This window comes from Neofelis nebulosa, chromosome 15 (assembly GCF_028018385.1).
Source record: "Neofelis nebulosa isolate mNeoNeb1 chromosome 15, mNeoNeb1.pri, whole genome shotgun sequence".
Lineage (NCBI taxonomy): Eukaryota > Metazoa > Chordata > Mammalia > Carnivora > Felidae > Neofelis > Neofelis nebulosa.
In genome coordinates this window covers 24151084-24164405 of record NC_080796.1, presented here as the reverse complement: position 1 = coordinate 24164405, position 13322 = coordinate 24151084, and the positions used below count along the sequence as shown (strand labels likewise).

Sequence of the window (13322 nt, the reverse complement as noted above, 5' to 3'; positions counted from 1 at the left end):
CCTTTGATCTCGAGGTCGTGAGTTCAAGCCCCATCTTGGGTGTATGTGGAGCTCACTAAAAAAAAAAAAAAAAAAAAGGCCACCTCTCATTGACCCTTTATTTTTGCCATGCTCTGTGCTATGTCCTTAATGAATGTTGCCTCATTTAATCTTCTCAGCAGCATGTGCAGGAGGTATTCTCTCCGGTGAAATCTGATGCAAGCCAAGTTAAGTAACTTGCCCCGGGACACATAGTTAGTAAATTGCAAGGGTGGGATTTGAACTCCAGAGTCCAAGCTAATACACTGCCTAATACAACCTCAGTTATTTCTTGAGATCTACATTCTACATGTTTTCTGAACTTTTTTTCATAGAGCAGCGCCCAGCTGACTTGTTGTGGTGAACTTTGAGTGCGCTTCTCCGGAAAGGGCTCTCTGGAGCCTCACCTGGGAGGGGGCAGGGAATGTCTCAGTTGAAGGCCTAAAGAATTGTCATCAGAGGGAACTGCTCTCCTAACCTCCTGCAGCCCTTACAGTCAAGGTCTACACGGACGAACTGTTCTGCCCTCCCTCCTTCCAGATTGCTATATAAGACCCCAGCCCCACGGCTGTGGAATTATATGTGGGGTTCATTTCCCCGTGGCCACCTTTTCCACAGAGGTCACTTCTAGAAAGGGTGGGCTCCAGGGCACCTGGTGGCTCAGTCAGTTGAGCATCTGGCTCTTGATTTTGGCTCAGGTCATGATCCTGGGGTCATGGAGCCCTGTGTCGAGCTCTGCACTAAGTGTGGAGCCTGCTTGGGATTCTCTCTCCCTCCCTCTGGCCCTCTCCCCTGCTCCCCCAGGCACTTTCTCTCTCTCTTTAAAAAAAAATAAAAAGGGTGGGCTCCAAGTCATGCCTTTCCTTTAAAAAGATATTTACTTATTCATTCTTCTTTCGTTTTCAAACTTTTTTCTTTTTAAAATTTATTTTTATTTACGTTTTAGTTAGTTAACACAGTGCAATTTTGGTTTCAGGAGTAGAATTCAGTGGTTCATCACTTACATACAACCCCAGTGCTGATCACAACAAGTGCCCTCCTTATTGACCATCCCCCATCTAGCCCATCCCGCAACCCATCTCCCTCCATCAAGCCTCAGTTTGTTCTCTGTGTTAAGAGTCTCTTGTGGTTTGTTTCCCTCTCTTCTCTTTATTTCCCCCCACGTCATGCCTTTCTAACTCACTTCTCTCTCATACCTTCTCTTTCCCAATTTAGCACCAACCTTCCTTAGAATGATTCCCAAAGCATTGTTTTATAATCAGGCTCTCTCTCTGAGTCAAATGTCTCCTTGAAGGGTCTTTGCCTATCCACCTCCCCTCCCGCATGCTTTCGTCACATTCCAACAGGCAGAAGAGAAGCATTTTTTTGAACACTTATTCATGGTTTCCTCGGAATAATATTCCGGTTGAGGCCAGGTGGCAAAAGAAGGCTGAGCTGTGGTGGAGACCGCCCAGGAGTGGTGAGCTGGCCAACCCCAGTGTCTGGGCAGCTCCGTGGTGCACACCAGCACTTCTGGCCCTCCTGCAAAAGCACCTGAAAGACTTGGTCATTGAGCCCTGTATGAAGCAGGGGCCCGGAAACTGAGGCCTGCCCCTTGTTTTAATACGGTCTGCTAGCTAAGAATCGAACATAAAGCCAAAGGGTATTTTTGTGTGCGACATGTGAAAATTATGTGAAATGCAAATTTTAAGTATCTCTAATACAGAAAGCTTCCTGGGAACACGGCCACACCCATGTTGTACCCATTTGAGTTGTTACGACAGAGACCATATGGACTGCAAAGCCTAGAATGTCTACTCTTTGGCCCTTCACAGATTTGTCCACCCCTGGTCGAAAGGAACATCTCTTCTCCTTAAAGGCTGCCCTACCGGACCTGCCAGTTCAAGCACCCACCTTTGTAGGGCGGCAGGAACCTGAGCTGCTGGGGAGTCACTGTGCCCCTGTTCTAAGCCCTCATGTACAGGTCTCCATGGAAATACTCTTGCCCTCTCTTGGACCTTACACAAAAGGCCTCCTGTCGCCATAACCGCGGAGTTACATATGGCGTTTATTGTCCTGTGACCTCCTTTTTCATTCTAGGACCATGGAATGAGTCCCTGCAGAGGAAACACGACATTTGTGACCATACAGCCACTTACTTATCCGTGGTCCAGAGAAGAGGGCTGAGGGCTGGATGGAGAGGTGAAGGCTGTCTTCAGAGGGCTTAGATGTTGTCCCCCTGGTAGAAGCAGAATGTTTCTGGCATGTTCTCAGCACTAGAGATACGAACTTGGTCCGAGGAGAGCTGAATCAGAATCGTTAGGAGGCAGTAAGCCCACCTCCTTCATCACGAATGCTAGGTCCACTCACTGGGCTTGCCACACTGGACGGCCATTTTATTTTTTGAATCTTCCCTCTCAACCTTTTTGTCCTTAGAACTCTCAAGAAGGAGTGTCACATTAAAAAAAAAAAAAAGTTTGGACCCACTCTCAGCCCAAAGAGTTTATCTTACTAAGTTGTCTCAGCAAGAGAAAAGAGAAGTACTATGACTCATTGTAATAAGGTAGATATTGTGACAAGAAAGATGTTAACATCTTAATGAAAGCCCTGAGGGGAAATTTGCATAACACAATCTCTTTGTTGCTTAAAAAAAGCCACTGATGCCTTATTAAAAAAAATCAAAACCCAATTTTGTTAAATATTCAGTCTGGGAATGATTTGGAATATTTCCTTTATCTCCTGGGTGTTTTTTTTTTCCCCTGACAGAATGACAGATGCTCTGGGTTGAAGGGGCCCATCTTCCCTCCGCCCACCTTCCTTGAGGGCCCTGTGGTGTGGTGGGCACACTGTCTTATTCCCTCTGGAGCCCCATGCTTTCAGAAGTCCTTTCAGGAAGAAGCAGAGGACAGAGACTGAAAACTCCGAGATTTCTATCAAAAGATGCCACTGTTCACGCCTCCCCCCATCCTTCCACTCACCCATGCCTTCAACTCCATTAAAAAATCTCAATTGGATTTGAGTCTCCTGAAATCTGTTTTTCATTTTGAAATTTGTCTGACATTTTTGGCAGATTGTTTCTTGAACGCACCCACTGATGGGGAGCTCACTCCCTCTTCAGGCAGGATAGGCTACATCCGGCTGGAATCTGCCTCCTATTAACCCTCCCTACTGTCCTAGCCGTCCCCCTTTGGGATTAACCAATGACCCAAATCCTCTGCTTTCTGGCAGCTCTTCACACAGTTGTAGACAACGATGTGTATGTTCTTCGGGTCCTGCAACAGCAATTTGTTTTTCAATCACATAGTAACATTAAAAAGGTGCACTGAGCCCCACCCCTTGGGCTGGTGTTTGGTGGCGTCACAATGTCAATCTATTTTCCACCACGTCTCCATCCCTGGAAGCCAGGCGGTACTCTCTTCTTATGCTGATGCGCCTCCCACAGTTAAGAGGTGGGGGGAGGGGGGGTCAGACCGGCATCACCCCTAGGGGTGGCAAGGCAACTTGCCACAGGGCAAAAGGTTTTAGCTGCAGTGGCATTGGTTGTTCTTTAAAAGAAGAGTTGAATTGGCACTTTGCACCCCATTGGGAGATATGGCAAGTTCTGCTTGTGTGTGTGTGTGTGTGTGTGTGTGTGCGCGCGCGCGCGCGCGCGCGCGCGTGTCTTGGGGGGTGGAGAGGCGGGAGGTGGACTCTCCAGCTCCTTCTGACATCAGGCGCGATGGGAGGTCTGAAGGAGATGGTTCTATCCTCCGGGTATATCATACCAAAGAAGGGGATTTTATTGAATGCCAGGGGATAAGGAAAGCAAAGCACTGCAGGGACATTTGGTCAGTGGGGACTCATCGGATAAGAGGAGAAGGAGGAGTGGCCTCAATAAACCAAGTCAAGGTAATTGACTTTGCCCAACGTCAGGAGGTCACTCGAGAGTGGGTGGTGAGCAGCCGTTTCCTCCCTTATTCCTTGCTCTAACCACACCCCCCACCCTGCAGTGCACGGATCTGGAGTGTGTTCTTCACAGAGCACCAGCAGCACCGATGGTAGCCTCACCCCCACGGGCACCCCAAATTGTTGCAGTGTTACCTGCCTTCCCCAGCGCCCTGCATCCTGGCCCGTGGCTGCAATCGCTATTCTTGGCGGAGACTCTAGTGGGGATAAGAAACAAACCAAACAAATGGCCAGCCCTTTCGTGGCCCAGTTTCTAAGGTAGGGCATCTATATTTAGCCCTTTCAGAGCGGGTCAGCTCTAGGGTGAGGTCCCTGCTCCTGAGGCTCAGACTGAGCCGACCACAGAGGAGAGGTGAACTCCCAGCGGAATATTCTGGGCTTTGCTTGATTTCAAGCCAGCAGCCAGTCTCAAAGTGACTTTATGGATAAGGGGGAAAAAGTTCTGCAAGAATCGTATCTGTTTTTCACCTGTGTCATGGTCTGCCTTCGCTCACTCTGCCACCAAGAGCGTGCCAGCGTGGTGCTCAGACTCTGAGCCATACACCTCCCTTTCTGTCACCCTAGTTCGGGGGCACTGCCAGTTATGAGTGACAAGTGTGGCTCTAGGGCCCTAAGGGGTGGCTTGACCTCAGGGGTCATTTGAGAAGAATGGACTCTGGGCGCTCAAAAGCAGAGCCTCTCAGATGTGAAGAGACATCTCGGCCACTTCCCTCTTTTTGTGGCTCCTCGTATATTAAAATAAAATAAGCAATTACAAATGAGTTATAAAAATTGAGGAATATCGGAAATGCTTGCCTTTTACAAATCAGAACTCTTTACAGAAAAAATGCAGTCTAATGTATTTTTTTTTTTTATTTTAAATTTTTTTTTTTTTTCCAACGCTTTTTATTTATTTTTGGGACAGAGAGAGACAGAGCATGAACGGGGGAGGGGCAGAGAGAGAGGGAGACACAGAATCGGAAACAGGCTCCAGGCTCCAAGCCATCAGCCCAGAGCCTGACGCGGGGCTCGAACTCACGGACCGCGAGATCGTGACCTGGCTGAAGTCGGACGCTTAACCGACTGCGCCACCCAGGCGCCCCCAGTCTAATGTATTTTAATAGTCACAGAATCTAGATGTTCAGAATCATGCTGGACAGCGTTGTATGGTCCCAAACTTAAATTTGAGGTTGAACGATGATGTCTTCTTTCTTTAGTCCCATTATCTTTAGGACTGGATGCGTAATTTTATTTAGGGGAGAAGGTCAAAGGTCTAATTTGAGGCCACGGTGAATGTAGAAGCCATTTGGCTCTGCTGTCCTCTTTGTCTCTTCTGAGCTCTTCCAGCTGTGTGATGTGGACCATTCATGTCTTCATCAGGGCAGAGGACATAACTTTGTGTTTTTGGCTTTTTTGATTTATTAAAGGTCTGCTTGTTTAAGATACATAAAGGTCAAACTATTCTTTCATGGTGGAGCCATCATGAAGCATGTTTAGGGGCAGGACAAAGATCCTGGTCATAGCACTTCCAAGATGGCACCCAATGATCTTTGCCCACACATCCTCCTATATTATATAGAGCTGACCTTGCAATCAATGAGATACTGTGGAAATGGGGGAGCATGACTCCCAAGGCTGGGTCAGCAAAGACATTGTGGCTTCTGCCTTGTTCCCTCTTGGGCTCCATGAGAACCCAGGTACTGTGTCCTGAAGACACGCAAGTAGCCCATGGAGAGGAACTGAGGCCTCCTACCCACAACTAGATTCAGTGAGTGTGCCATCTGGAAGTGGATCCTCCTGTTCCAGTTGAGCCTTCAGATGACAGCAGCCTCCTGAGACATCCTGAGCCAGAAGGACCCAGCAGAGCCACTTCCAGGTTCCTGACATTCAGAAACTGTGTGTGGTAATAAATGTTTACAGTCGTTGTAAGCTGCTAAATTTGGAAGTAATTTGTTATTCAGCAACAAATGACTGACATTGTCATATTATGTAACAAACGTAGGAAATAACTAACCTGGGTCACCCAGGTCACAGTCTGTAGTTATTCACCACCTTCTCCTTGCCTGGCCTGCTGTCTGAAATTCCTACGCTTCGGACACGTTCTCTACTGGACATAATTTTCAGGAGTGTCATCTTAAAAGGCCAAGAGCTCTGTACGAGTTCTCGTCTTAACCCTTAAACTGCAACGCGCTGACCCCTGGATGGACACAGTTCACACCAGCTGAGAGGGGAGTGCTCCTGGGGGAGAGGACTCCTGGGTAAGAGACGGGGACAAACTTTTGCTGTTGATGAGAAAACAACGGACTATAGACTCTAAGTCAGAGAACTCAGCTTGAGTTCTTGCTTCATTCGTGTGATCATGGGCAGGCTATACTGCCTTGTGGGACTTAGTCTTTTCTTCCGTACAACGGGAATAATACAACTATCTAATTCACAGTTTCCCCCAGCTCCCAACCACCAATGGATGAGCAGCAGTAAGAGAGACAAAATCATTTTTAAAATATTTTATCATTATTATTTTTAAAGCTTTTATTTTTAAGTAATCTCTATACCCAACGTGGGGATCGAACTCACAACCCCAAGGTCAAGAGTCACAGGCTCTACTGACTGAACCAGCAGGCACCTCCACAGGCACAAGCATTTTAAAAGTCAGAAAGACTTATACAAAAGCTAGTTTGTTTAAGTACAAGCTCTAAACCAAAAAAGTCAGCTTCCCAAGCGAGGTATATGCGAGCTCTTCTCCCATTTGTTAAGTGCCTTTTCTGTGCCGTGAATCATTAGAGGAGTGTGGACATACAAATGAATTAAATAAGTTTCCTGACCTCAAGGGGTTCACAGTACCCGGAGTGATAAATAAGAAAACAGGCCATTATTGGGGCGCCTGGGTGGCGCAGTCGGTTAAGCGTCCGACTTCAGCCAGGTCACGATCTCGCGGTCCGTGAGTTCGAGCCCCGCGTCAGGCTCTGGGCTGATGGCTCGGAGCCTGGAGCCTGTTTCCGATTCTGTGTCTCCCTCTCTCTCTGCCCCTCCCCCGTTCATGCTCTGTCTCTCTCTGTCCCAAAAAATAAATAAAAAATGTTGAAAAAAAAAAAATTTTTAAAAAAAAAAAAATAAAAAAAAAAAAAAAAGAAAACAGGCCATTACAATAAAATGTAAAAGGTGCTAAGCACAGGATAATTAATTCGTTTCTTCATCATTTATTGAGTGCCTTTCCCCACAAGTCAGCCTGCTGGGTGCTATTGATACGTAAACAATGAATAGGGAGCCCATTGAGAAGGCTGGGAGAGGAGGGATCATTGAGCTGAGTCGTGCAGTTTGAGGAGAGAGTCCAGGGAAGTTTAAGAGTAAGGGTAAGAGGGCAGAGCGTATCAGGGCAGAGGTGACTTGGCAGGGTGACTTGGGGCTACTTCCCCCGTCTTAGCATAGAGTCAACACGAGACTGTGGAGGGATGACTGACTGACCCAGAACCCTGTTTATCCAGTTTCCACCAGGTAAACAGTGTGCCCGATGTCCCAAGTGCGAGTGCCTGTTGGCTCCCAGTCACCTATCCGTGTTATCCCACCCCGTCTCCTGGTTCTGCTTGCTGACGGACCCTTCTGCACTGCGAGGGGCTGAGAGAATACCAACAAACTTAAATATTGGCCCAACTGATAATTAGGTTAATTAAGCTAATAATTAGGAGAATACATTTATTGTGCAAGAAGTCATCTAAAGTATGCCAAAGCTAATTAGAATTAAAATTAAAATTAACTGCCGTTTGGGGTTTCCTGTATCCCTGACCTCGCTGTTGGCTCAGACCATCCGTCCTTGACTGTGCACATCAAGGAGCCCCTCTTCCTTCTCGCTCTCCTCTGCTGCTCAGAGCTTCCGGCTGCTGAGACGAAGCGGAGAAAGCCAAGTGTCCTTTGGGGTCACAAGCCCACAATCTGACGCAGGGAAATATCTCATTGCCTCCAAATGACTAAAGTAAAAGATTAGCTGATTTCATTTCCTCGTCAGATGGATGATTTCCAAGGGCCGAAAGCAAACTACACACTGAAAGCCGTTTGCTCCCAAGGTCTGGCCCTGGCATCATCGCCTCCCTCAGCTGCCGTGGCCAGCCCTCGGCGACCAGCGAGATGAGCTTAGTGCGGACGGGCATTTAATATGATTTCCAGGATAACATATCCCCCAAAGGTGCAGAATCCCCTAAGGAGATAAGACGGGCTTATCATTCACTGGGTAGAGTTATCCAGACACCCCCAAACGTAAGACGGAGCAGAACCGGTCACATAAGTGGGTGCTAGGGGTCGGACGTCTTTGCCCAAACAGACTCACTCTTCTGAGGGCTTGCCCTCTGGGCAAGGAGTCTGAGGATTTTGTGTCACTCCTGCTTGTCTCTCACATGCAGGCCTTTTCCAGCCATCGCGTCCCAGCCGACAAGCCGAGCTCCGCATCATTCCTACTTAGCTACTTAGGCTAAAAAAAGGGATGCCACCAGTCAGGCTGACATGCTGACGGGGAGAAAGGATTAGCCCGTCTCTTTGGGTTGGTTCCTGCTCTACGCGGCACACGGTGTTGCTGAGCACAGCCCAGCGCCGGGTCTCCCTCTCAGGCTCCGATCGGCTTGTCTTGCTGTCCTCTGTCTCTTTGTCAAAGTCCCCAGGAACCCGGCTCTCCTCCACCAGCCACTCTGCCCCTGGCCCGCTCCCCTCCCCGAGGCTCCTCGTGATGTCACCTCGATTTCCTCCGTCCTTTTTGCTCCCGGACCCCCTTTGCCTTAAGTCATTGGCTACAAATCCTGAGCGCTGGCCCTCCGTTTTCAGTCCTGTGTGTGTGACTCAACAAACCCCATGGTGTTTGGCTCCCTACTGCTGAGGGATTCACCCGCTGTCCGCAGCCACGTAGCCCATGTGGCTGAGAGGTGTGCCTCTGCCTAACGGCACACGTCCACACGTCAGAGATCTTTGGGGCTGCTGGCAAACTGTGAGGGTGACGGTGTCAGTTTCCTGGGTGCCAATCGTATACCGAATCAGAGTGTCGTGGGGACACAAGGTATAAATAGGAAATAAGGATTTAATTGGGAACGGCTACTATTATTGTTTGTTTATGCAAAGGATAGCAAGTATGAACAGACACGAGTCCCAGGAATCTCTGATAGTGTACCTTCTGTCCTTGGGCTGCCATGCTCCAGGCTTCCCCGGGCAGGCAGGAGGGCCTCGAGCCCCCTTGCGCTGTCTCCAAGTTCTCTATCACACCGTACTAGCTTCCGTATATAGGCGTCAGGTGGCTCTTTGGTTTTACGGTGACTTTGAATGTGGGTCTGGTGTGACTTACCTGAGAGAACTAATCACTTGGTCTGTGGGAAGTAAAAGGCAATGATAAATATCAACTGAGAGGTTTTTGTCTGGAAGCTAAAGATGTGAGAGAAAATACAGGGAGATCAGGCAAAAAGGCTGTTGTAAATCCATGGCGGAGACAGGGAGGGCTTGAAACTGAGCAGTCAGTGGCAGTGGGGTGGGACAGGAGATGGTGAGGAAAGGCACTTAGTAAGTCAAGTGATCAGAACCTGGGGACTAACACGCTGGAAGACGGAACTGAAGGAGATTTTTAGATTTGTTGGTACATTTTGGGATACAGGAGAAGGATGAAGGTGTGGTAAGGACGTTTAAGAAGTTTGTAGATGTGGTGGGACAGGAAATTAAAGAAGTGCTGATGACTGATCTTTACATTTCTGCATGTAAATTTTTTTCTAGTTAGTTTACCAGACTTCTTCTTAATTTCACTAATAAATTAAGTTTTGGATACATTTGAGCATCCTTGTCTACACTTGAGAATTAGAAATTGGGCTTGGGAGGGGGCGCCTGGGTGGCTCAGTCGGTTAAGCGTACCACTTTGGCTCAGGTCATGATCTCACAGTTTGTGAGTTCAAGCCCCGCGTCGGGCTCTGTGCTGACAGCTCAGATCCTGGAGCCTGCTTCGGATTCTGTGTGTCTCTCTCTCTCTGCCCCTCCCCCACTCGTGCTCTGTCTCCCTCTCTCTCTCAAAAATAAATAAATGTTAAAAAAATTTTTTTTTAAGATATCTGGCTTGGGAATAACATTTGGAAGTCACCCATGAGTAGAGGATGTTAAAGATCTGGACCAGATATCACCTGGGAAGGGTTTAAAGACTGGTAACAGAAGCAAAAAGAAGCCTGAAGAATGAGTGGGTTCCTGGGGGAAGAGGACGAGCACGTGAAAAAAAAGGAAAAACCAGAAGAGAATGCTGTCTTGGAAGATAAAGGAAAAAAGTTTTAAGGGCCAATGGCTGAAACTGTTAAATGATAGAGGAAAAAATACGTAAGGTCAAAGTGGGAAACTGTCTGTCACATTTGATGTTTAGACAGTTTCGAATATCATCAAAGCATTTTCAGGAGACAGCAAAGAGTGAAGATGCATTAGGTTGGCTCCGAATAGTTAAGAAAATCTTGAATAAGGAAAAGAAATCTTTTCAATGATGCTAGGTCAGTCGGATAATGAAATCTTCCTAGATTTCATTAGCTCAGATAAGATGCACAGATGGCTAAATGGAAATATTTCTAGGGTACAATCTGATAGGTTTTGATAAATGCCTATAGTCACGTAAGATATAGAACATTGCCTCTTCCCTCACCCTCCCAGACACAACTCTTCTGATTTCTACTGCCTCACAACTTTATTATCTTATAATCACAATAAATTTGCCTGCGGTTGAATTGTCATATAAATACCCAGAAAAGCAGATGTTCGAAGTCCCTGGATTCGGACTCAGTTTTACTCATTCTGAAACTTTATTTTCTGTGATTCATGCGCCTTCCCTCTGGGCTCTTGGTTCTGCTTAGTCATCCTTCCTTTTCTGTGAAAGGTAACAAGTGTTTGTAGCTAAGAGTTCTCTTAGCCTGTTTCCTGTCAGGAGAACTGCAAGGGCCCAAATACTTCTTCTTATTTTATATTTTCTTTGTATTTTCCATCCAAGCTGGAAGTGTTTGTGTTGATATAATTCCTTTGGAAGCTTTGTGGGTCTCCTGAAAATCTTACCAAGATCAACTCCATTAAACAAAAGCTACACCCAGAAATCTTGAGATAAACTTTTCTCTTCCTTGGGATTTTGCTGAGGGAAATACCCTTCAGCTTTCTAGAAGCCTCCTATTTGTTCCAGAAGATCTGTTAGGTATAGCCTTGACATTTTTAAAGGGTCTTATTTATTTATTTATTTATTTATTTATCTTTATAGCTTTTATTTTTAAGTAACCTCCTCACCTAAGGTGGGGCTCAAACTTAACAACTCCGTGATCAAGAGTTGCATGCTCCACCGACCAAGCCACCCAGGTGCCCCTAAAGGGTCTTTTAAATTTAATTTAATTTTTAAAAAATTTACATCCAAGTTAGTTAGCATATAGTGCAACAGTGATTTCAGGGGTAGACTCCTTAATGCCCCTTACCCATTTAGCTCATCCCCTCTCCCACAACCCCTCCAGTAACCCTCTGTTTGTTCTCCATATTTAAGAATCTCTTAATGTTTTTATATTATTTTTGCTTCCCTTCCCTTATGTTCATCTGTTCTGTGTCTTAAAGTCCTCATAGGAGTGAAGTCATATGATATTTGTCTTTCTCTGACTAATTTCACTTAGCATAATACCCTCTAGTTCCATCCAGGTAGTTGCAAATGGCAAGATTTCATTCTTTTTGATTGCCAAGTAATACTCCATTATGTATATATACCACCTCTTTATCCATTCATCCATCGATGGACATTTGGGCTCTTTCCATACTTCAGCTACTGTTGATAGTGCTGCTATAAACATGGGGGTGCATGTGCCCTTTCGAAACAGCACACCTGTATCCCTTGGATAAATACCTAGTAGTGCAATTGCTGGGTCGTAGGGTAGTTCTGTTTTTAATTTTTTGAAGAACCTCCATACTGTTTTCCAGAGTGGCTACACCAGCTTGCATTCCCACCAACAATGCAAAAGAGATCCTCTTTCTCCACATCCTCACCAACATCTGTTGTTGCCTGAGTTGTTAGTGTTAGCCATTCTGACAGATGTGAGGTGGTATCTTATTGTGGTTTTGATTTGTATTTCCCGGATGATGAGTGAAATTGAGCATTTTTTCATGTGTCAGTTGGCCATCTGAATGTCTTCTTTGGAGAAGTGTCTATGCATGTCTTTTGCCCATTTCTTCACTGGATTATTTGTTTTTTGGGTGTTGAGTTTGATAAGTTCTTTATAGATTTTGGATACCAACCCCCTAAAGGGTCTTTTTTAAAATGGTATGGTATACTGAGGGGCCACCTTTGATATTTCTGAGGTGTAACAAAGGATATTATGGCCATAATCTCTACTAGCCTTAGAAGATGAATTCCTGGCAGTGCCCTTGACTTGATCTTTGCTCAGAAGCCAGTTCTTCATTTTAGCATCCTTTGTGGTCTAGAGAGGTTGAGAATTTTCAAAACCATAAATTTCCAGTTCCTTCATGTTTCACAGTCCTTCTTTTAGTATATCTTTCTCCTATTACATTTCCCATAAATATTATGAGCATTTTTCCCGTGAATATTTCCAGATAGATCACCTGGTTCATTGGGTATATTTTTTATTTTCCACATTATTGAAAGTGACAGTATTGCTCAACTTCCTGCCACTACATAACAAAGATCCCCTTCCCTCTAATTTCCAATATTCAACGAACCATATGAAACTGCCACATTTATGCATAAAAAATGGTTGGATGTTGGACAATTTCATACATTTCAACCTAATAACCCATTTCTGTTAGTTTCGTGACAGGGAGGGATTACTACAGTTGACTTCTATTTAGCACATTCTCGACATTGGCTGCACACTGAAATCACCTTGGAGACCTTTTAAAAAAATCGTGATGCTCAGGCTGCACCTCAGAACAATTAGCTCCAACCTTCTAGAGCTTCACCTTAGGCCTCGCTGGTTTCAAAATCTCCACAGATGATTCCAACGTGTGGCCCAACTTGAGAACCATGACTTTAAAGTATGTATGTGACTTATCTTCTGGGATAAGACTATTCAATGTCACAGTGGCCTTAGGTTATCTGGAACAGTGCTGTGATTCTCTAGCCCTGACACTGACTTATAGGTTAAAAATTTAAAGCTAGAATTCCCATTTTAGTGAGCAGTATTTCAAATCTGACTGAGGTTAACACTCGAATAAGTTGTTCTGAAAGTAGGAAATTAGAAACAGCTATTCCATCACCCTGTGATTAATTAATTTCTCTTAATCCTCTGGTACCAGTGATTTGAAAGGTCCTCTGGAAGACCAATGGAAAATCCTTCCTTCCCCCTTTGTTTAGAGCTGTCCTTTTTCAATTGTTGGATTCATGGCTTCCTTAGTTCTGTGGCCTTTGTTGTAAATGTTTTCCCTCTTACCTT

The 13322-nt window shown here is 45.6% G+C and overlaps 1 long non-coding RNA gene across 1 annotated transcript; it reads left to right on the top strand.

Moving 5' to 3' along the window:
* The first annotated feature begins 3687 nt into the window (after positions 1–3687).
* LOC131496077 (uncharacterized) lies at positions 3688–5850 on the top strand. Its single transcript, XR_009254300.1, has 2 exons — positions 3688–4200; positions 5685–5850. It is a non-coding gene; the product is annotated as an uncharacterized LOC131496077 (long non-coding RNA).
* Positions 5851–13322: the final 7472 nt, after the last annotated feature.